At 50.3% G+C, this 22,266-nt stretch overlaps 1 protein-coding gene across 1 annotated transcript in view; it reads right to left on the bottom strand.

Annotated features, from left to right (window-relative positions):
* Positions 1-22,063, bottom strand: part of PLXNA2 (plexin A2) — a 218,933-nt gene extending 196,870 nt beyond the window's left edge. Inside the window, exon 1 of the mRNA XM_025353797.1 lies at positions 21,334-22,063. The gene's annotated coding sequence lies outside the window, so the exon portion shown is untranslated. The remainder of the gene's footprint in view (positions 1-21,333) is intronic.
* Between the last annotated feature and the right edge of the window lie 203 nt (positions 22,064-22,266).

The raw sequence follows: 22,266 nt of genomic DNA, 5'->3' as shown, positions 1-22,266 counted from the left end.
CCATCTGTCTTAGAATGAATTTCCCATCCTCAGTTTGGTAGACACTGGTAAACAAACATGCCTATGACTTTGCATACCCAGTAGCACTTCCTCCTATCCCCAATTTTCTGCTAGTGTCAATCTCAGGAGTTTTCTCTTAATAATGATGCTTTCTTCTTTCTGTCACATCCCTCTCTGTCTAGTGCATGAAGTCACTTGTCACATGCATTCTCAAGAGCCAAAAGTTGCCTAGTCTCTGTTCTACCAGTTTCCCTCTCTCCTACTCCAAGTCTCAAGCCAGGGAATGCTGCTCTGGGACTCTTGCCCAAACAACAGAGTCTCCCAGGACATGTAACTCGGAGCGTTCCTGATGCCAAGGAGAGGCCATGCTTGCCTCTTTGGGAAGCAAGTGCCACTGAATATTTTATGTGGAGGGCCTGATGACACCATCTCCCCGATCAGGATTCAGGAGGCAGGTGTTAGTGACAGCTAGTGAAGGCATCTGATACCTTCCTGATCAGCTGCTGCAGGCGTCAGTGGCAAAGCAGGGAAGAAATGACAACCAGGCGTTTCCAGTTCAGCTCAGCGGAGGATTCTCTCCTCCCTGCTACCCTCTCCTGTTGCTCCTTTCAGGAGATCTGGGTGCACATGCCTCTATGTTTCCACTTGGCTTCCCCTTATAGCAAAAGGAGCTGGTGGAAAGAGAATTTAGATTCGAAATACGATTTTGCTAAATTGAGTCAAAGTTTATGTTAGTAGCTCTCATACCTGTGGGCCCATCTGTAGCTCCACCATTGCCACTAACTTCATTCCTAACAACCCTGTCATCAACATCATCATCACCTCCAGCACCATCCTGGAGCTGATAGTTTTCATAACAGTAACAGCAAAGGGTGCCTACTATTACTGCTGCACCTACTAGGGGGCTCACGCACCCTGAGGAGCCAGATGATGGTAGGGAAAAGATGAGCATGAAAATGAGGGCTGTGAATTCAGGGAAGTTAGCAGCTGTTCATGGAAGTCACTTAGCCTCCTTCCTTTCCCATGGTGGAGAGGAGTCCGTCTTCTCCTTCAGCTCTTCCTTCTAATGAGTAGTGCCTTTAAAGCAGGAACTTTGGATGAATGCTGAGGGAGATTATAAGATTATTCCAACCCACTAGTTTTTTAGTTTTTTTTTTTTTTTTTTTTTTAATATGAAAGACACCACAGCCCACAGAAAGGAAACAAATTGACCAGGGTGACTCAAAATGAGTCAGAAACAGGCTGCAGTCACAACCCAGACCTCGTGACAAAAAGACAGGCGCTTCCTCTGTTGCAGGTGGAAGGGTCCTGGGAGTCAGTTACATTTTGCCTTCAGGCTGTCCTGTTTTGGGGAAAGTAGATGCCTTTGATGGTAGCCCCATGATATGCACAAGTGAGTGTGGCATTGGGCCTGGACAACGAGGTGGTGCTCAGGGCAGATTCAAAGAGGGGCAGATGAAGGGGCAGAACGAATGAAAGACACATGACTGAATGGCTCCTTTCCCCCTTGGGGAGAATGATTGCTTCTGTCCTCCTCTAGGCCCAGGCAGGCCCAGGCAAATGTCACACTGAGGACCATCACCTATGCTGCAACTTGGGAGCTATGGTGTCCTGTGCCACAACCCCACGGACAGGTCAGATTTAGTCTATGCACAGAAAGCTCCTTCTTCCCAAAGAGTTAGAGCTACAGCAGAAGGGACTAAAGTTAGATATTAAGGGGGACATTCTGTTTAGAGAGGATCTCCAGAGCATCCTGCCAAGGAGATTGTGAAATTTTCTGATGTCGAACTTTCCTGGAAGCTGCCTAGGAATAAGTTTACCTAGAGGCAGGGAATTGGTCCCAATGGTCTCAGAAGGCTCCTTTTGGTTTAAGATTTCTATGAGAATAAAATTGTCTAAATGTGAGAGTCTGAGGCCCCATCTTGTCCCTGTGGGTGGAATGCTACTCAAGGACTTGTCTTCATATCCTTGTGCAGCTGTATGTGCAAGCATTCTGAGCGTCGCTCTGCCTAACACCGACCTTAGAGGTAGTCCAGGCACGTTGGGTAGCACAAGGTGAGCGAGAGGGCGAATGCGAAAGCCCCGGGTAATGCCGACGGCTGAAAGGCCTCAATTAGAGTGAAAGGAGTTATCTGGTATTTAAATAATTATTAGAGTGAAGGAATAATCATGGGTTTGAGCTGATTTTTTCCCCACTGTCACCCTGATGGCGTCTATAATATTATTATTCAAATGCCCATGATTCTCATTGAGAACCAAGAGAGGAGAGAGTGGGGGCGAGGGGATGGGGAACAGGGAGAGGGTGGGGAGAGAGACTCATTTAATCTCCATGTGACAGGGCTGCAGGAGGTACGATTAGTCTTTTTCTTATTTCAGCTGTCACTCATGCACAGACACTGAAGATTGTTATTAGCGTATTTTATGCACGCGATTTAAAGGGAAAAGGGGGAGGGGGGGGTGAGGAGAGAAAGAATTTCCTACGGAAAATAACGGGACCAAAGGAACAATTTAGATGTCACTTCTGTACCAGCTGCATTTGCTTCATTAATCGAATGTCATTTTTTCCCTAGACTCTGTGCGGTTATGTGAAGCGAAGTGGCTATACCTTGCCCCAGAGTGGAGAAGGAAGGTGAGAGGAGAGAGTGGAGGAAAACAGATCTCTGCCTGCATGCACCCTTGGCAGCCTTCTCCGAGAAGGTGACACAGAAGGCAGTATGGCCCCTCTAGGAGGTGTCAAGACAAATTTGGGTGACAATTTCTACCCAGTCACCCTCTCTTACTATAAGAAGGTGGATCTCCTGCTTGTCTTCATAGATGCGATTCCTTTCACAGGTGGGATAAACTACGTCCACACTCCAATAACCAAGGAGTAAGAGATGGAAATTTGGGCACGCTCTCACAGTCCCAATCAGTAAAGAGGAAAGAACCCATACTCGAGGCGGTGAAGCAGCAGGGACTGTGAGAAGGGAGCTGTGTGTGGCTCTCAGCTTTGGACAAGGCCCTTGGATCTTACATACGTGCGTGACAGTGAGGGACCATTCATCTCTGCAATGGGGCACAAAGGCAGGGTAACGAGGCACAAATGCAGGGACTGGGTATTAGCAAGAAAGCAGGGGATTGAGTTAAAGGCTGAATTGTGTCCCCTGAAAATTCCTGTGTTGAAGCCTAACCCTAAGTACCTCAAAATGTGTTCTTATTTGAGACAGCATCTTTTGTTACTATTGTTTTGGTTTGGGTTTTTTAGACGGGGTCTCTCTCTGTCTCCCAGGCTGGAGTGCAGTGGCACGATCTCAGCTCCCTGCAGCCTCCACCTCCCGGACTCAAACCATCCTCCCACATCAGCGTTAGGAACCACAGGGATCTGTGGGGCCACAGGCACATGGCTATGCCTGGTTAATTTTTAATTTTTTTTTTTTTTTGGGTAGAGATGAGGTTTCACCATGCTGGCCAGGCTGGTCTTGAACTCCTGGGCTCAAGCAATCCTCTAGCCTTGGCCTCTCAAAGTGCTGGGATTACAGGCGTGAGCCACAGCACCCGTCCCTGAGACAGGGTCTCTATAGAGGTAATCAGGTTAAGATGAGGTCACTAGGGTAGGTTCTAATTCAGTATGATCTGGTGTCCTTATAAAAAGGGGGAAATGTGGAGCCTGAGACAGACACCCACAGAGGCCAGCTGATGTAAAGAGACATCCACATCCTCATGTGACCATCTACAAGCTCAGAAGAGAGGGCTGGAACAGCTCCTTCCCTCACAGCCATCAGAAGGAATCAACTCTGCCGACATCCTCATATCCTCATCTCCGACTTCCCAGTTTCCGAACCTGGAGAAAATGAATTTCTGTTGCTTAAGCCACCTGGTCTGTGATACTTTGTTACAGCAACCCTGGCAAACTAATACAGCAGGGAGGAGAAAGGCAATCAAACTTCATGGTTCAGGAATTGTTCTTTTAAAGAAGAGGGGTGTGGGTGTGCATGCACATGCAGATTTGCAGAGATGGAGGGGTATCAACAGTCAGGAGTTGCTGACTCCTGCTGCCTTCACCCAGCCCAGAAAACAGTAGCCCAGAGAACTCACTTGCTCTGCCCCTGAGAGCTTGGGGATGAGAATTAGGATGTGCTGATTTCTGCTTTTCCTGCAGGGTGGACCCTACCCTTTTTTTTTTCTTTTTTCTTTTTGCTTTTCCTACCCAGAAGAGTGAATCTACCACTTACCAGACCCCAAGGAGAGATCTCCCCTTCTCCCACCCCGGCTCCTCCTCCAGGCACAGGCCCTGTCCTGGGACCACTGCTTTTAACGTCAGGGAGAGATTTCTGTTGTTTTATTTTTCCCCAGGTCTCCCAGTAGGCTCTGATCGAGCCCTGGAAACCACACCAGCTCTCCCAGGGCCTTAGCAAAACAGGCAGTGTTTGTCCTCTCCACTCACAGGCTATAAAAGTTTGGAGTTGTATCCCTGAATTATGAAGGGTTCCAAGATGTGCACTCATCTGAGGGGCTGGCGGGGGCTCTGTTTCTTTCTGGGACACTGGCTGAGCTGGCTTTGCAAAGTCAAAACAAGATTCATTACCCTGGGGCCGGGAGCAGGGAGATACACCGCCTGACCCTGCAGACCTGCCCCATATGTCATGGGCCTGTCAGAAATCTCCCAGAATTCCCTTTATTATCTAAAGGTCGCCACCCGGGCAGAGCTGAGAGAGCCGCATGGTATAAACTAAACTACAAGAGCAATCAATTTCAAGCAGCTGCCCTCCCTGCCACCCCATCCCCTGCTCCCCCTTCCTTAGGTTCTGCCCTCTTCAACCCCCTTTGGGGGAGGGTCAGGAAGGAGCCCTGCTTTGCCATGGCCACCTCCCCACTGGGTCAGAAAGAATTTCTCCAAATTAGCAGAGTTCTGATGCTATGAGAAGCAGGCCGTGGGAGCACTCCTGCCTTCTGTGCTAAGGGAGTCCAAGGAAGGTCATCCCACCTCTTCCCTGATTCTAACAGGACCCTATTTAAACCACCTTATCAGTTGAGTTGCTGTTCTGGTAGACGTTACGGGATTAAAGGACAGAAAAAGGTATTCTCAGGCTCCTTCCAAAGGCAGGAAAAGGAAATAAAAGTAGGCATATGGCTTTGCTAAGCCAAGTCAAGATTCACGTTAGGAGACCTCATACTCTAATGACCACAAGTAGCAAATTACTAGCAACTCTCATTTATTTTCTGGAAGAAAACAATGAAGAGTAGCTACTATTATTATCATTTATTAACCACCTGCTACATGGCACGCTATGCTACATGCCCTGTATATGCTATCCATAGTTGTGTGATTACCTTGCAAGATGGGCATGACTATCCCCATTTCACAGATGAAGAAATGGAATCTCAGGAAGCCTAACTTGACGAGTATCAGCTAGGAAGCCAAGATTGCTGAGGCCCATGCTTCCCCTACTACTCTACACTGCCTGGATTCTTAAGGCTTATTTTTCAGCCAAACCTTCTTATCACTGGTCTGGGAGAACTCACCAGAATGTTTAGTAAGATTTGGCAAGTACTTTATGTTAAAGGTCAAAACTTGAGGCTCTACAGTTCCATTTATGTCTACGCCGAGCTGATCCTTTATTTTGGTAACCAGGCAGTGCTGGGGTAGGGCACACAGGAGTCATGGTTATCAAGCACCAGGTGGAATCCAGGGGTAGCAAGAGGCTTGCTAGCTTGGCAGCCACCTTTCAGAGCAATTCCAAATGATATTTTCCAACAGCCTGGAAATGTCTCTCATGTAATCTTCACCGTACAAGGGAGAGCCAGGGACTCTTTGAGGTTGAGATGGGGCAGGAGAGCAAGTTTAAAAAGTACTCAACTAAAACACTAAATAAATTACAGTTACTCCATATAATGGCATATTACGCTGCCATTAAACATAACGTTTTCAAAAATAATGACACTGCTCTAATTTACACTACTGGGAGGGAAAAGGAGGAACAATGATGGAGTAAGAAAAAACCAGAACAAAGCACTAGGCATTCATCTCAACTGACCCTAAAATCCCACATACTCTCCTTTGAAGCTGTCCACATCTTTTTCTTCTTGAAGAAAAATGTTAATGGCTCCCAGGAGACCCAGGTGAGAGAACTTCCTGCTTTCTTTTGCAGCCTTTCCTTTCTACTTCCAGTGGCCTCACATGGCTGGCCACTGAAGCTCTCTAGGGACAAGGATGACTCCCAATCCGTGATGCTTCATCTCTATCTCAGGGACAGTGACCATTAGTGCCAGATGATGTGCACTTTTTAGCACTGCTCATTTCCAGAAGCTAGGGTTCCCAAAAGTTCAAAAGGCAGGGCTCTTCACCAGGAATCCCCATGCTGCCTCCCTGAAAATAATGCTTCTAAGACAGTCACATTGTCACCATCCAGGCCTTCCTCTGAGATGGACCCTAGTGAAGCCCATTGGCAGCCAAGATCCAGCCACATATCTGCAATTTGTGCCTTGTGCTGCCTCATTTCTTGCGTCTCAGACCCACTATCTAACTTTGCCACGCACATGGCCAAAGTGTGAAATTCACCTATGGAAACACCTTCTATGGCTCCTTGCTGTTGCCCAGATAGACTCAGCACTGCTAAGCACCCAAGTTCAATTCCTTCCCCAGCTGGCTCTTCTTTCTCGAACCTCACTGCCCACCTCTCCCAGAGTGACTCCTCTCCCAACAAACTGGTTCGTCTGTTGAGTCCCCAAAACAACCTGCCCTGGAATGCTTGTTTCCACTCCCTTCTTTGCCTATCCATACCCAGCCCATCCTTCAAAGCCTCATAAACCCTCTAGGGCCTCTCCACCTCCAATCTCTTTTCTCTCCTCCAAACTCGATTAAAAACTGCTGGTTTGGGCACACACTGATTGTAGCACACACTACATTGCAGCATTGGCTGTCTTTTTTATGTGACTATTTCCTATCTCCCCATTGAATTAGAAGTCCTTTGAAGGCAAGAACAGTATCTCATGCTTCTTGGTATCCGTGCAGGGCTAGCATGATAACTTTCACTCCATATTGTGCTCAGCCTGAATTGTCGAGAGCAGCGAGAGGCGGGACCCAGGTGCTCATTTGCTTTCTCTCAATGGACACTGTCCCTGCTAGTTGGCCTCAAGAAATGATTTGAACTAATACACTTGGCTCAGGGATCTGTCATGACTGATCTTCAGGAAGTAGTGAAGAAGGAGGTGAATGATTTAGGAAGGATCCTGGCTATTATTTGTCTTGAACCCACTGGGTGAGGCTAGATGGGTGAGGTGGGAAGAAAGATGGAGAAGAATGGGAAAATACCAGCTCTGTCTTTGAAGAATGTATAATCCAGACCTGTGCAGGAAAAGTCTTTGCAAGAGCGCTCCAGAGTCGCTAACCATATAATATCATGGATCACATAAGAAGCATAAAATAGGCCGGGCGCGGTGGCTCAAGCCTGTAATCCCAGCACTTTGGGAGGCCGAGGCGGGTGGATCACGAGGTCAGGAGATCGAGACCATCCTGGCTAACATGGTGAAACCCCGTCTCTACTAAAAATACAAAAAACTAGCCGGGCGTGGTGGCGGGCGCCTGTAGTCCCAGCTACTCGGAGGCTGAGGCGGGAGAATGGCGTGAACCCGGGAGGTGGAGCTTGCAGTGAGCCGAGATCGCGCCACTGCACTCCAGCCTGGGCGACAGAGCGAGACTCCGTCTCAAAAAAAAAAAAAAAAAAAAAAAAAAAAAGAAGCATAAAATAATAAAAAATGAAAAATTCACAATATAAAGTGATCAACAGAGTGGGGTGGGGGAAGTCCCTTTGGAAGGTTCCAGAACAGGGTCTTCAACAAGGAGGTCAAGCTCACAGTGCTGGATGGTGCAAAGAAAAGACCTTGGCCTTTGGAGAGGGACCTGGGCTCGAGTCTCATTCCATCACTTCCGAATTCGGTGACCTTGAACATGTTATTTAACCTTTTGGAGCCTCACTTTCCTCAGCTGTAAAATGACACCTCACAGGGCTGTGGTGAGAATCAACGAGATAATGGATGTGAAATTGTTTTGTAAACTCTAGAGCTTTAAGTAAACACCAGTTACTCTTGTTTCTGTTTTTGGAGAAACACTGTACAAGGACATCATCTCCTGGGCTGCCTTGTATGATGGTGACAAACTCTGAGGGCTCTGTTTTAGCTCAAGAGAGCGGTGATCATTGTGCAGTAGAACGTGGTGATCCAGCACCTGCCTGCCGAGACCCAGTCCTCTCGGAAGAAACAAACAGGGTGCTGCTAGTCCCACCTTCTTCCCATGCTGACCTGAGGTCTTGAGTAGCCATTCCCACCAGTCCTATCAGTGGTCCCATGACTTCCAGGCCACCTCTCCTCTCATGGCCCTCAGCTGATTTAGGACCACTTGTATTGCTCTTGCTGGTTTGTCCAGGCAACTGTGGCAGCACAGAAGGGCGTAGAGGAGGAAAGAGGAAAACCGGTCCTGAGGAGGAGGAGAAGATGCTGAGATACCAGCTCCTTAGGCTGGGGCCCCGCATTCTCTGGGCCCTTCCCATATAGGTCCACCTTGGTACACAGGCTGAAGTTCCTCTTCCTTCCTTGTCTTTCCCTGCCTCTCTTTCTCTCTAGTGCTTTTCTGAACCAACAGCCAGTCTTCCAATAAAAAAGCTCTAACTCCTTTTCAGGAGGAAGCTTCTTAAGCAGGCTATGTCCCCACCCTGTATCTTCCCACCTGCAGTTTCTATTATTTTTCTCTCTTTGTCTGAGACTACCAGCTCTTGCAGTAGAGATCCTTAGCTGTCAGACAGCCTTTCCTAAATAACAGGCATTCTCACACTCATATACACTAAGCAAGGGGAGTGCCATGGAGCTGGATTAAAGGGGCATGCGGAAACTGAGGGGTGACTGGAACTCTGGGAAGAGGTCTGACCACTTAAAGGTCTTTTCTGTGCCAAGAGGTACAGACACTTGGCCTGAAGGACACTTAAGCACCTTGAGTGGCATCAGCCCCTTGGTGAAGGAGCACAGGAAGTAGACATTTGAGACCCTCGAGGCACTATCAGCCCGGCCCCGGACCCCTCTCGGATCCCTCAGCCCGCTGTGAAGGAGAGCGAAGGGTGCAGTTTTCAGAGAGGCTGAGACAGGGAGAGGAATGTGCTGACGGGGAGCAGGGTGGGAATGGCAGGCTGGGGAGGGAGGACCTAGGGCAGGAGATGAAAAGAGCTCCCTGAGTGAGAATCTGGCCCTGGATGATGAATGGGGTGTGAGAGAGAAGCCGGGAAAAGGGTAAACAGCCAGGAGGGACCCAGGAGGGAAGCGGGAGGGAGGGGTGAGGAGAAAGAATGTGGAGGTCAAGGAGCAAAGAAAATGCTCCTGGAGTGATTGACTCAAGATCCAACATGTTCCACACTGGATGAAGGCACATGTGCACGCAGATGTGCCTGGTCACCCGCCCTCCCCTCCACACCCCTGCGAAGGTGTGAGCACGTCTGTCTGCTCTCCTCCCAGATGCATTCCATGCCCTCTGGAAAACCTTTCTTCTGATGTTTGGTTCTGAGTCTGCAAGGGACCCCACTGTAATATGAACATGTATTTGTGCAGTGATTTTACAATTTCCTAAAAATTTCACATGCATCATCCCACTAATCTACCCCTTACTCAAGCCGGTGAGGTTGAGAGCAGCATCCGCATCACCAGTTTACAGGTGAGAGGACTTAGGTGTATTTGAGGTTGAATATTTTGGCAAAGGCACCAGATGTGAAAAATGGGACTTGGACTTGGGGGGTCTTGGAGTTAAACATGTCACTTGGCTTCTCTGCTGCCTGGCATTGCAGATGTCACCAACTGATATATCTTGGAAGAGATCACTTACTCAAGAGGACACTCTCTGCCTGCACATAAGCAATACTCTGCCCATAGTTGAGGATATCCTGTTACTACTCTTTGCGAATGGAGGTGGGGTCTAAGGAGCTGTGACTCAGAGTTGAATTCTTGGGGACCCCCTGTGAATGATTAGAGGAAAAGGTCGGGCTGGGAGCTGCTGGCCATCCACTGAATGCCATTTGGCTCTTGCCCAGTTCTGGCGGGAGGGAAGGAAGGCTGGGGAGGGGCTGAGGCCTGGACATGGCCAGGGGCTTGCACAGGTGGTGGCAGATGGAAAGGATCCAAAAGCACAAATCTGTAAGGAGAGACCACTGTGCCAGTCTCCCTCTCCCCAGCCGGCCCTTTATTGTGGGAAAGAATGCTAACTGCCAGCAACCCCTCTGAAGACCAACCACCTCTACAGTCCCTACAGCCAGCCCAAGAAAGCAGGAGCCTCTTATCTGCCTTAGACTCCTCTCCTTACCCATCTCCTCCCAGCTCTCAGCCCTGGCCTTGCTGCTCTTCAATTCCCGACAGTGGCAGATCACTGATTAATTCAGGGCTGTTTAATAACCCTTCTATTTCGATGAAACAAGCTGTCTTGTTTTCTTTATTTTTAACACTGACTTTCGTTTCTTTGCTAAGCATCTTACTGTCATTTAAATTTCTCTGTCTCCAACCAAGCTGATAATAGACTGGAGTGAGCAGCTGCTTCCATCCTGTTTATGACAATGATTAGAAGTTAGAGCTGTGCAAGCAGAGAATTGACCAAATCTCGGTTCAGAGGGGTCTGCTCCTGCTTGTAGAGGGAGTGTTAATTTTAACACGATTAGGAGAATTCTGGCTCCAGAGGAGACCAGGGCTAATCCCAACCTAGCCTTCCTGGCACCCTGCTCAGAGGAGACTGCCATAGTCCTGAAGGTGTGAGAACCAACTTTACTTACTTTGTAATTCGACTGTATGGACCTGACACTCCACTTCATAACAGAGCCTTTTCCTCCACCGAATTTGGATTTACTGAGCAGCAAACAGGGAAACTCAAGCTTAGACAATTTAGGATGGGTGGGGCCCTCAGCTATCAGCTATGATATCTCTGCTCTATGCAGGAATCTCTTCTTGAGACCTGGCCATCTTCTAGCTTCTGCTTGAATTCCCTAAATGTTGTAAAGCCCATTCCCTCCCTAGATAGTCTTTTCCAGGCTGGGATAGCTCTGACTAATCTTGCTCTTTCTGTCTTTTTGCAATACTTATTTGTGACTTGTAGGACAATGATTTGAGTGCATATCCTCTCTTCCAGGTTGAAACCTCCTCAAGAACCTGGACAGTGACTTATCTCCCTGCTACCATACTTAGTATATGGATATTCTATAAACACTTGTTCAGTCAAATGAAATTATGCTGCACCAACTTTAAAATTTCTTGCAAGGAATGTACCTTTCTTCTCCCAGGTGAAGCTTCCTGTTTTTCTCTATGCAGACAAATGTTGCCTCTTCCCATCCCCAGGCCAGACATGGCTGCTTCCCCAGGGCCCTGCTTTTTCTTCCAGGCCCCCAGGGACTGCACAGTTGGTGGAAAACTTGGCCAAGGAAGCTGGGGGCATGCAGTGGACGTCAACTGGGTGGCCTAGACAAGGTTCTCTGGATCCCAGCACCCCTCATTCCCTTCAGGTCAGCCACAGCTGCCCGAGAATGCTCCCAGGTGCATGATGTGCAAATCCAGTCTGGGCCGACCCTCCCTGCTTCTCATTCCCTCACAGTCTTGTGAGACTGGAGCTCTCTGCGCCTCCCAGCCAGCACAGTCTGCAGGCAGCTGCTTGGGTCATTGTCTCAGCCTCTTCAAGTTGTGAATGCTGCATCTATAGAGACTGAAACACAAACAGTGCCCACAGTGCCTCTCGGGGAGGGAGGGGCAGCTTGGCCTTGCCAGAGCCATTGACTGTGCAAATATCAAGGCTTACTGTGGATGGAGGAAAGCTGGTTGGAGCTATTCAAAAGGGAGAGTTTTTTGACACCACACTGCCCAGCACCATGGAAGGGCTGTGGTGTGTGCTGAGGGCCGGCAGATGGGTAGAGAAGAGGAGACGTCAGTTCTCACAGGGAATACTGCGTCATCGTGAGATGCCTGTCTGCTCAAAACCAAGGAAGAGAGAGATGGGGGAGGTCACTGGGCACAGTGCAGGGACAAGAGACTGGAGAGAAAAGGTAGCTAAGTGGGCAGATCAAGAGAGTGTGGTGGGTGAGGCTGGGGCAAACAAACCTCCTAGCAATTGGAGGGCAGTGAATGGCAGCTTGCTGTGTGACTCAGGGCAATGCACTTACCCAGTTTGGACTTGGGTTTCACATCCACTATGAGGGCCTGGGTAAAAGCTACTATTAAACGCTCAAAAACATTTCCCAAGTATTCTACACCAAACACCTATTTATTCTGCAATTCAAACTCTTTCTTAAAAAACAATATTTAGAAAGGAAATCAAGGCATCTTGCTGCCCCCATTTTCTGCAGCAGGCTCTTGGACAGTGCTGTGGGATGTTTAGGACTCTCCTCTCACAGGCCCCATCCCGCACTCTGCACTTCCAACAGGGACAAGTCTCCTTGTGGTGCTTGGGGAGCTTCTTGGCCTACTAGAAGACAGCTGATGCTTCTCCCCAGACATCCTGCTATGTTTTGACCGATGATCAGTACTACCAAGGACATGATCCTTGAGCCCCAGGGTCCAGTTTGGGCTCCTGGACTCCACTCCTGCTAACGCTCTTTGTGATGTGTCTGCTCCATCCACGTCCCTGCCCCTAGGAGCTCTCTCTGCAGGAGAGATACAAGCCCTGTTGCAGCCAAGCAGCCAGACGCCCATGAGCTCTGCCTTTCCTTCTTCCATGAAGGGTTGACTCCCATAGCAATGCCAACCTACCAATCCTATGACAGTGTCATTCGTGTCCACTCTTAGAGCTCTGAAGGCACTAAAAATCCAAGGGCGGCACAGTCAGAATTCAAATTCCAATCCCACTGGCTAAGCGTTGACCACAAGCCCTGAATGTAGTCTCCTTGCAGGGCCACCGTTGACTTTCTTCTCTATTTCCCATCTCCACCAAGTAGTCAGCCCTTTATACTTTAGCATACAGATTTTCTTTAAATGAAATCTTATTTTTCTCAGAAAATTCCAAACAAACTTGGAGAGAGAGAGGGGGAAAATAACCCTAGTTTTGCTTTTTATACCTGTTCCAAAATTTAGAATAATTTTCCCTGTTTCCAGCACTTGTCATTTTTCCAACTTACCTAACACCCTCTTCCTGGGCCTGACTCCAGAAACAAAGACAAGTGAGGGTGCTTGAGTATTCACTCCATTATACAGCCAGAGAAACCAAGGTGCTGGGTAAGGGGCAGGAGCCAATTCTGCTAGAGTGTAACTAACCTCTTATCTCCTTCCTGGGACCAGGGAACAAATGGAGGGTAAGCACTGGTCAACAGGTGAGAAATCTTTAGGAAGCGGGAAGGGCTACAAGTGTGAAGGCAGGCACTTAGTTCCTGTTTGACTCTCTGACACCGGGCTCTTCCTGACCATCTGCTCTCAACCATCTCAGTGGGGCCTAAACCTCCTGCAGGAGGGCGCTGGGAGTGGCTTCCAGCTCCCCATGCAGTTCAGATCTTCCTCTCTAAGTCTGTGGGCCAAGAAAGCTGAAGAACTTGACCCCCTGGGGGGTCACTCCGAGTGGGGTGGTAGACTCGAATTTTGTTCATTTACAGATAAACCTCAGGGGGTGGGGTGTTTGTCTTACAGAAAATGTGGTAGCCTGGGTTTTAATCTCACAGAGAGTGGTGGGACTTGTTAGAAAGTTTCAGGCAGCGGGAGTGAGGGTGGGGCGTCGGTGTTGTCAGGGCACTGTGCAATCCCCAGCCGGCCCTGCTCCTGGAAAACACCACTGCCCAAAAACACGGAGCAGAGACCTGGAACGAGAGCTTTGCTGACTCACGCGGGGCCTCCTGTCTGTGGACAGGGAAGGAGCCTAGGTCTTCCTGTCCGGCTTGGGCTGGGCTCCCGCTAAGAACCCCATTCTCAGTGAAATTCAAAAAATTGGCTCTTCTCCTTCAGGTATTTTTCTTCCTCAGGAGAAAAAAATGGGAAACCGGGGGAGCAGTCAGGGGAGGTGGGAGGTCAGAGGCCAACGTAATATTTACCCAGCCCGGCTGAGGCCTTTCGCTTTTATGAAGCAGGAAACCACTTCAAAGCGGCAACATCCCCTCTCGCCACTTCTGTCTGCCTGCTGGTCCTCCTGCCTCTACACCGCAAGGCAGGGCTTTTCTACTCACCCTTTCCTCTGCTCCTGAACCTTCCACCCTCTCTCCCTTAAAGGGTGGAGCACGCTGCCTGGCCGGCCACTCCCTCTAATCCCTGCTCAAAGGTAAAAAGACCTGTCCATAGTCACAGAGCAATCACAATCCATAGGCTCCCCTGACATTTCGAGCTGTCCCTGGCGTGCTCTTGTTCACTTACTGAGTTTTCTACCACTCAGAGGCACTGGGGTTACAACTCCTCATCCAAAGCCCCATTCCACCACCAGAGCAGAAGCGGAAACGACGGCTAGGAAAGGTTCTAGAGACTGGGATCTAGTGGTTCTTTACATTGTGGAGGGGGCAAGAACTCCTTCTCTTCAGAAATACAAAACAACATGTACCCACATCATTCTTGAAGATATAGAATCTCCAAGGTTTCACAGGCCTCTTGAAGCCTAAGTATGGCCCTAGCTCTGCACTTCCCAGTGCAGGGGTCTGTTCCCTGACAGCATCACTGATGTGGCTCCCCCAGCCTCAGACAAGGTGCAGGGAGAACATGACCTTCCTTTATAGGATTAGAGACTATCTTTGAGTTGAAATCTTCGTCCTTCTAACCTTTCTCCATTAGTATCCCTCTGCCCTCTTTGTGGACAGAAAGCTTAAAAGAGAATGGCTACCTTCTCTTTGAGTTGAAATCTTCATCCTTCTAACCTTTCTCCATTAGTATCCCTCTACCCTCTTAATGGACAGAAAGCTTAAAAGAGAATGGCTCTTTCTCCAGATAGCAAGCACATGGCAGAGGCAGCCCAAGGAGTGGACAGACTCCCCTGCCCAGCCAGGGTGTAGGGATAAAATCCAAATCTTCCCTCTCAGGTCCTTCCATTTAATAACTTCATTCAGATAAGAGTAGGTGCATAATAGCAGGATTCTGGACACTTAAATGTGAATGTGGATGAGTAATATTATTTCCTGAGGCACCACACTGGCCTCTACATGCCAGCTCCAGAAGTACCAGAAAGGGATGCAATTTGCATAGAATACAACATGAAAACCCTTGGGAGTGTGCACCCTGGAGTCCTTGCTCTAGGATGTTGACTAATAGAAAACAACTCCAACGCTGTCCATTTAAAATCCTCAGAGAAGAATGAGGGAAAAATCGGGTAAGTAGGGGTAGCTGTGAGAGGCTGGAGCCCGCAAGGGCATTAAATAGTCATCATTCTTCACAGGAAACTGTGACGTTCTCCAGCACCTCTGAGTCTCTCCTGGAAATCTTCATCTCCCATGACTTAAAGCAAAGGCTTTGAGGAGCTCTCTGCTTTCACTTCCTCTGACCCCCTAGTACACATTGTTAATGCCATTCTGCCTTTTACTACAGGTATTTGGGGGTACTTGGCTTATGCAATTTCTTCCTTCACTCCCTGAATGTACTGTACATGCCCTGAAGGTAGGATCTATTACTTTTTCATCCTTGTATTAGGAGGGAGGTACCACATTCTTGGCACCACAGAGATGATGGATCCCTATTTATTTAAACTTAAATGAATTCCAATTCCCGCTTTCAGTGTCATCCTACTTGGTTTAGTACAAAGGGCAAGAATCTCTCCTTCTTCTCTCCCTCTATACTGCAGTTGAGAGGGAGGCTGTTTAGATAGAACAAGAGAAAGCCTGGGAGAACAACTCCTCCAAGAGGGCTGGGAGGGCCTAGGGTTCCTCTGTCAGAAGCTTCTGTCTTCTCAAAGCCTCGGAGAGAATGTGTGTGTGTTGGGAGGCACGGAGGAGACAGGCTCATTCACCAGCTCTTCACTCAGAGCCCTGGGATCCCTCCTCCTCTTCCCTCTGAAAGACAACTTGAACTTTCCAAGGGCAACTCCACTGCCTTTTATCTCTCACTCTCAGAGTAATTTTAGCCAAAGAAAAGCAGAATTAAACTTTCATAACACGATACATTTATCTTGTGTTTCTTCTTTCTTTTCTCTATCCTCCCTTCCCCCTGCCCTGACCTCCAGGTACATCTGAGCTAAAGCAAACCAAGATGAACTATCAGGGGATGCCATCAGATCGGAAGAGACGCTGCTAAGCTCTGGCCTCCTGCCCATCCCAAAACTTCAATATTTTTCCATGCCCCTTTTAGGCAGTTATTATCTCCTTAGATGAGAAAAGCCTCTGGACTCCACTCTCTCTCAATATTGTCCTCTGCTGAAATGAAAGGGGGAATTCTAATTCAGAGAAAGACTCCCACAGAGAATATGAAGAAAAAGATTAAATCAGTGATACAACGTTGACATGCATTCAGTTCCTGAAAGGTCTTTAAAAAAAAAAGTCTCAGGAGCAGTTTTGCTACCACCTGAGAGTCTCAAAAATCTGCATTTAGGGAGTTGAGAGATGGGAAGGCATGTAAAGGCCCTTCGGGGATGGGCCAGAAACTTCTGTTGCTGATAAGAACTGGCAAGGGCCTTTTGGCGGGCCAGCCAGCAGATTGGACTGCCTATTAAGTTGAGAATGCACTCCCTCCCTGCCACCCACCCCTAGACGTGACCTGTTGGGGCAGGCCTCTCCGGAGCTGCTCACAACCCATGCACCCCTGCTTAATGCTGCAGGCGCCTTCTCGTCCTCTGCAAACAGACAGAGGCCCAAAGGTCTCACTGGCAATAGGACCCTACCAGTTGTGGTCTCTGGGAAGTGACAGCTGGAAGTTTCGAATATATCTCATCTATTAATAATTTTTTTCTTCTAAAAAAAAACCACACACACACACACACACAAAAGCCACTGTTTTGGGCCAAGCCTGGCTTTCAAGAGTCCCCTCTAGTGGAGATAACCTGCTACTTCGGCTTCCCAGTTCAGCCAGGAGCCTCCCTGGCCCGGGAAGATTCAGAAAACCCCCTTCTGCCTGCAAGGCTCTCTTTCCCACTTTCTCTTTATGTTCGCTCTGAGCTCTGTCTGCCCCCATTCACACTGTCAGTCTCTCTGTCTTTATCTTCCCTTGCTGTCTCCCTCCCTCTCTCCATTTATCTGCGCCTGTGCCCATATCTTGACTTCTGTCTTTCCACATGTGCCTTTGCTCCTGTATCTTGATCTACATCTTCCATCCACCTGCTGGTTTCCTCTGACGTTCAGGATTCCAGGTCTGACTCGCTAGGAATGCCTTGAGAAGGACTTGGACCACATGGACTCACCTCAAAGGGCCAAAACAGCCATCCACAAGCCAGATCCACAGTGAGAAGCTTTAGGAAAATCCTAGTGGTTATAGAGCTGTCTATAACCTGAGCTCAGAGCTCCTGCTCCAAATCCTGTGTGAAGCCAGTCGCTCCCTTCAATAGCTTCTCCCCACCTCCCTGCCTGCTTCCCAGTCTCTTATACACACCCTGCCCTGCAAACAACTGGCAATGCCTGGGTAAAAGGACAACTGGCAGTGGGTAGGAAGAGTATGCTAGGGCAGGGGAAGAAGGTGAGGAAGAGGTGAGTAGGGGTCAGAGGCTGAGCCTGGGGCTGTGGCAGGACAGTGGAGACAGAGCGAATGTTAAGCTGGGGTGAGGAGGGGGGAGATGGGGGAACACCTGCTGGTCCTCTGAGTTTCCCAGAGATATTCTTTCACCCAAGAGGGAGACAGAACTGGGGCAGGGAAGGCGGTTAATGGTTAACCAACTGTAGGAGCAGAGAACTTTTGCACTGCTCAGGCCTCAGCCATTTCTTTCAGCTCTGCACCCTTCCTTCCTCATCTCCCCTTACACTCTTACCCAGCAGGGACCCTGCCCCCCAACAAAGAACTTTCTCGCCTCTATTTCTGCCCTCCAATTCCAGATGGAGCAGTGTGGAGCTAGATAAAGAGGTTCCATATGCCCAAATGCTAGGGAATGAGGCCCAGGAGAGCCTGAGGGCTAAGCCCAGGAGGACGGGGGTATGCTCTTCTTACCAGCCATCCCTCCCTCGCGCCTTGGGACCAGCTGTTTGACCCTGGGAAGAACTGCCTTTCTCTCTGTCTCCACAGGGCTCACCTTTAGAAATGACCAAAAAAGAAGTGGATGCACACCCACCCCTCATTTACTCTAATCAGGCATGAAATCTTTGTAACGAAGTGAAAAAACTGTTAAGGGAACCGGTTCCATTCATCATTGTTTGAACTGAACATATGTGAAGGGTAGAAATAGAATATTCACATATAATGAATTGATAACAGACTGCCCCTGGGTGGGGCGGTGGTGACTGGGGCTGAAGGGGGAATGCACATGAGCTGTAAAACTCCCAGCACCTCAAAGCCTGTTTCTACCAGTTTCCCTATGGACAGTCCTGAATTATTTCTAGTTAACAGACTGTAACACAATGCTGCAGTCTCTTTATGATCAGAATGGGGGTGGGGGGTGGGGGACTGGCTAGGCGCTCCTTGCCTCTCCATTTGCCATGATGGACAGAAGTATATTGTGCCTCAGTTCGTGTGTGTGGAGACAGCTGTGTGGCAATGCAGGGAGACAGCTGGTGGTGGTGGGGAGGTGCTGTTGGAGACAGGAATTGCCTCCCCCACACCAAACCCTATATCTTAGGGAGGCAATCATAGAAGATAAGGTAGGATAGAAACTATTAAACCCCCAAACAGTGACAACTCCAGCACCATAAATATTTCATAGCACCTAAAGTGGTGAGTTTAGGCTGCTGTCAGCTGCTGCCTTGTATATTTAACCATGTCACTGGTTTCGCCTCCTGCTCCTGTGTTTTCTTATAGCCTGCCCATGAAATAAAGATTAGCTGAGTAATCAGAAGTATTTGTAAATAGGAAACAGGTAGCTGTTCTTTGAGTGCTTTCTTTTTAACCTCATTTTAAGTGCAGACTTCAGTAAAACAGATGGTGAATGAACTTTTACATTCACCGCATCTGCAGCTTTTGATGGTCAAGAGAGTTGCAGGGTAAATGCTCCCCTGGTGCTCTGAAGACAGGGGTAGGTATTCAGACCAGCTCTGAAAGGGGGGCCACCAACCTTGTAATGGCATGGTTTTGGGTGATGGACGTAAGACACTGCCATACTCTTCATTTAGACTTGGGCTGAAAAGCTAGCCAGCCCCCCGTCCTGCTCCAGGCTTCGAGGGACCCCTGTCCTTATGCCCTGTGAAAAAGAAGGACCAGCTGGGATTTCCTTGGCAGACTCATGGTCCCTGGGTAGAGGAGATCTCCTGGTACTTTACCACTGCTGCTCTTCAGCATCTTCCCTGCACATCGCTCCAAATGTCATTTCCATTTAACTGCTTTGCAAGCCAATTTGCCCCCATCCTAATGCAATTTGCTGAGGACAGTGAGGGAGCAGAGAGGGCAGTCTGCATTGCCCTCCCTTTATCAGCGGGTCCCTGAAGAGGTTCAGCTGCAGAGTGGAGGGAAATAACTCCTTTGGGTAATGCTGGGTGGTGGCAGCAGGGGCAAGTTCCGGGATGAGGAGGGGTTGGTGGTGATGCCGGATGGAAGAAGGGGAATGAAAAACAACCTCGCTAGGGTATTTTCACAGATTCCACTCTTGTTTCCTTGGTTCCCTACCCTTTCTCCTCACTGCCCCTTCCGCCCCCAGGACACCACTGAGGAGAGATCCCAGGTAATTAGTTCAAATGGTTCTCTGTGAAGAGAGAGGGAAGTTAATGAATTCTTCTCTTTTCTTGCCTGGAGGTCAGAGGGGAGAGGGCTGCAAGAAACTCTGGGAGCTTTCTGGGGTCATTGCATAAAAGTTGTGCATTTCAGTTAGGAATAGCTGAATTCCTCCAGCCAAGGTTATCTCTTCCTGGGGCTCTGTCACTCAGTAGAAGGCCCCAGAATCCAAAGTCAACCCAGAGGGAACAGTGAGGTTTCAATGTCTAGGAAAGAAGCCCAGCAAAGGAGGGAGACTGCTATTGTGTGGGGAGAGGGGAGAGCTAAACCTGACTCGTGCTCTCAAAGTGTCCAGCCCAGGCCAGCCAAAATATTCATCTTGGCCTGCTGCTCATAAGCCTTGTCCACTGGGCACGTGAATGGAAGGAAATGAATGTGACCCCAAATTTCTGTGGGTTCCTCCAAGCCAATGGGCCCCCAAGTGACTGCCTCAAGCTGTGATTGGCAGTCCCAATCCCCTCAAACTGATCCTGCCTTCATGTCCCTTGCGCACCTTCTATGATGTGCCACTGTCACTCTAACATCTTAGATTCCTACAGGAATCCTGTTCATATTTCCATTGCCCACCCCCTGGGGCTCTCATTTCTAGACCCTTGCTGACCTAGAACCTCAAATCTCTTATCCAACTTCCTCTCCCCCATTATTTCTATCCCTCCTGAGCAGAGCTGAGTTTGAGTAGGTAGGTCCCACTAGGGCAAGGGTCATTCCAAACAGGTGGACACTTTTTCGGGGACCTAGAATGGTAGTTTCTGGTGACTCTCTGGGCATCTAGACCATGATTGGTATTATAGAGACTACCTGTGGGATGGATAAAAAGGGCTAGAATTTTCCAGGATCCCTACCTAACTTGTGGGGTGGGGCAAGAAAGAGCACATGGAAGGAAATATTCTCAAATGGTTCATAAGGAGCCTCTGGGACCCTAAGCAAACTCCCATTTCAACCCCCAGCACTCGCGTGGTCCTCAAACTATGGAGCTGGACCCCTGCTGGGCGATACACCGCAAAGGGAGTCCCGGGAGATGAAACACTCAGACCCATTCAGTGCCTGGGAATCTCTCCCTGAGCCTTATGGAACCCGCGCAAATGATGTTTTCCCCTTCCCCTGATCTCCAGTCCCGGATCTGAAGGGACAGCCGGCGGCCACCAGGGACTCTGGCACTGGAGTGAACGCCCCCAAATCGATCGCTGGCCACTGTGGCTTTGGGTTGTCTCGCTGGTGCCACCGAGGCCCTCTTTGGGCTCCAGCTCTCAGGACAGCCTTGCCGCCCCGAGCTCCCCAAAGCCGCAGAGCGCCGGCAGGTGCGCGGTGGAGGCGCGCCGCGGAGCGCTGCTGCCGCCCTCAGCCCGCGGCCGGGAAGCCTGCGGGCTGCCGGCCGGGAAGCCCTGGGCGGGAGGCACCCGCTCCAGTGAGCCTGAGATCGCGCGCACGCCGCGCTCCGGCCCGCGAAAGTGGCCGAGCCCACACGGGGACTCGCCCGCCGCGGCCGAGCCCGGTTGCCTGGGGCCGGGACCCCAAAGAGGCGGGTGCGGGAGAAGCCGCCACGGGTGTGCGCGCCTGTGGGGAGAAGGCTGAAGGCGCTGCCGACTCCGAGCGCCCGGCCCAGCCGCCGCTTACCCAGCTCGGCGACGTCGGTCTGTCCTTCCGTCCCCGCTCCGTCTGCCTCGGCCGCCGGCTGCTGAGGGCGGCGCGAGGCCCCTCTCCCTGCCTGCAGCTCGGAATCAGGGAGAAGACCAAATCCACATGGAGTCCAAATTCATTAAAATCCACGTCAAGCCACCAGCCACTTATCTGTATTCCTGAAGTCGCCCCGCGGTCTCCGCTCCGCGCGCCCCTCAGTCCTCCGTCGCCCCGCAGCAGCCCGGCTGGGCGCTGTCGCCGGCTCGCGGGGGGCACCCGGAGGCGCCGAGGGGGCGTGTGGGGGTGGCCGGCGGTGTCTCTCGTGGGGAAGAAGCAGAGCCCCAGCTGTCTTCAGATTTTTCCAGCGCGACTTTCCGGGCTCCTCTGACATCAGCAATCCCGGCGCTTCCTTCCCTTCTTGCTCTCCGGTTCGTTCACAGTCCCATTTCCTCCGGGAGCCTGGCTTTCCAGATCTATTTCGAGGTTTGCTCCGCCGGCTGCGGCGCTCGCGCTGCCTACCGTTCCCAAGCTCGCGGGGTCTCTCTCCGGATCGCTCGCCCTCTCGGCTGAAAAATTCTCAGCAACTGCGCTCCGCTGCCCTCCCGCTCCAGTCTGGCCCGGATGCCTCTCAGCCCGGCAGCTCTGGCTCCCGCGGTGGCGGCGGCGGCGGCGGCAGCGGCGGCGGCGGAGCCCTGAGAGCCGGCCTCCCTATTTTACCATGCAGCTCATTATCATAGAGGCCGCGCGCGTTAACCCCCTCCCCGCCGGCCGCGGCCGCCCGAGCTGGGGCCGCGCCCGCTGCTGGCACCGCCCGCCACAGCCAGCCCCGTGCCCCCTCCCCCGCCCGCGCGGACTTCCTCCTCCGCAAGCTGTCAACAAAGGAGAAGCAGGTTTGGCATCCGGAGGCCGCTCCGCTGCCTGTCCTGCGCC

This window comes from Theropithecus gelada, chromosome 1 (assembly GCF_003255815.1).
Source record: "Theropithecus gelada isolate Dixy chromosome 1, Tgel_1.0, whole genome shotgun sequence".
Classification (NCBI taxonomy): Eukaryota; Metazoa; Chordata; class Mammalia; order Primates; family Cercopithecidae; genus Theropithecus; species Theropithecus gelada.
The sequence above is the reverse complement of the archived record's forward strand: the minus strand, read 5'-3'. Positions and strand labels throughout refer to the sequence as shown.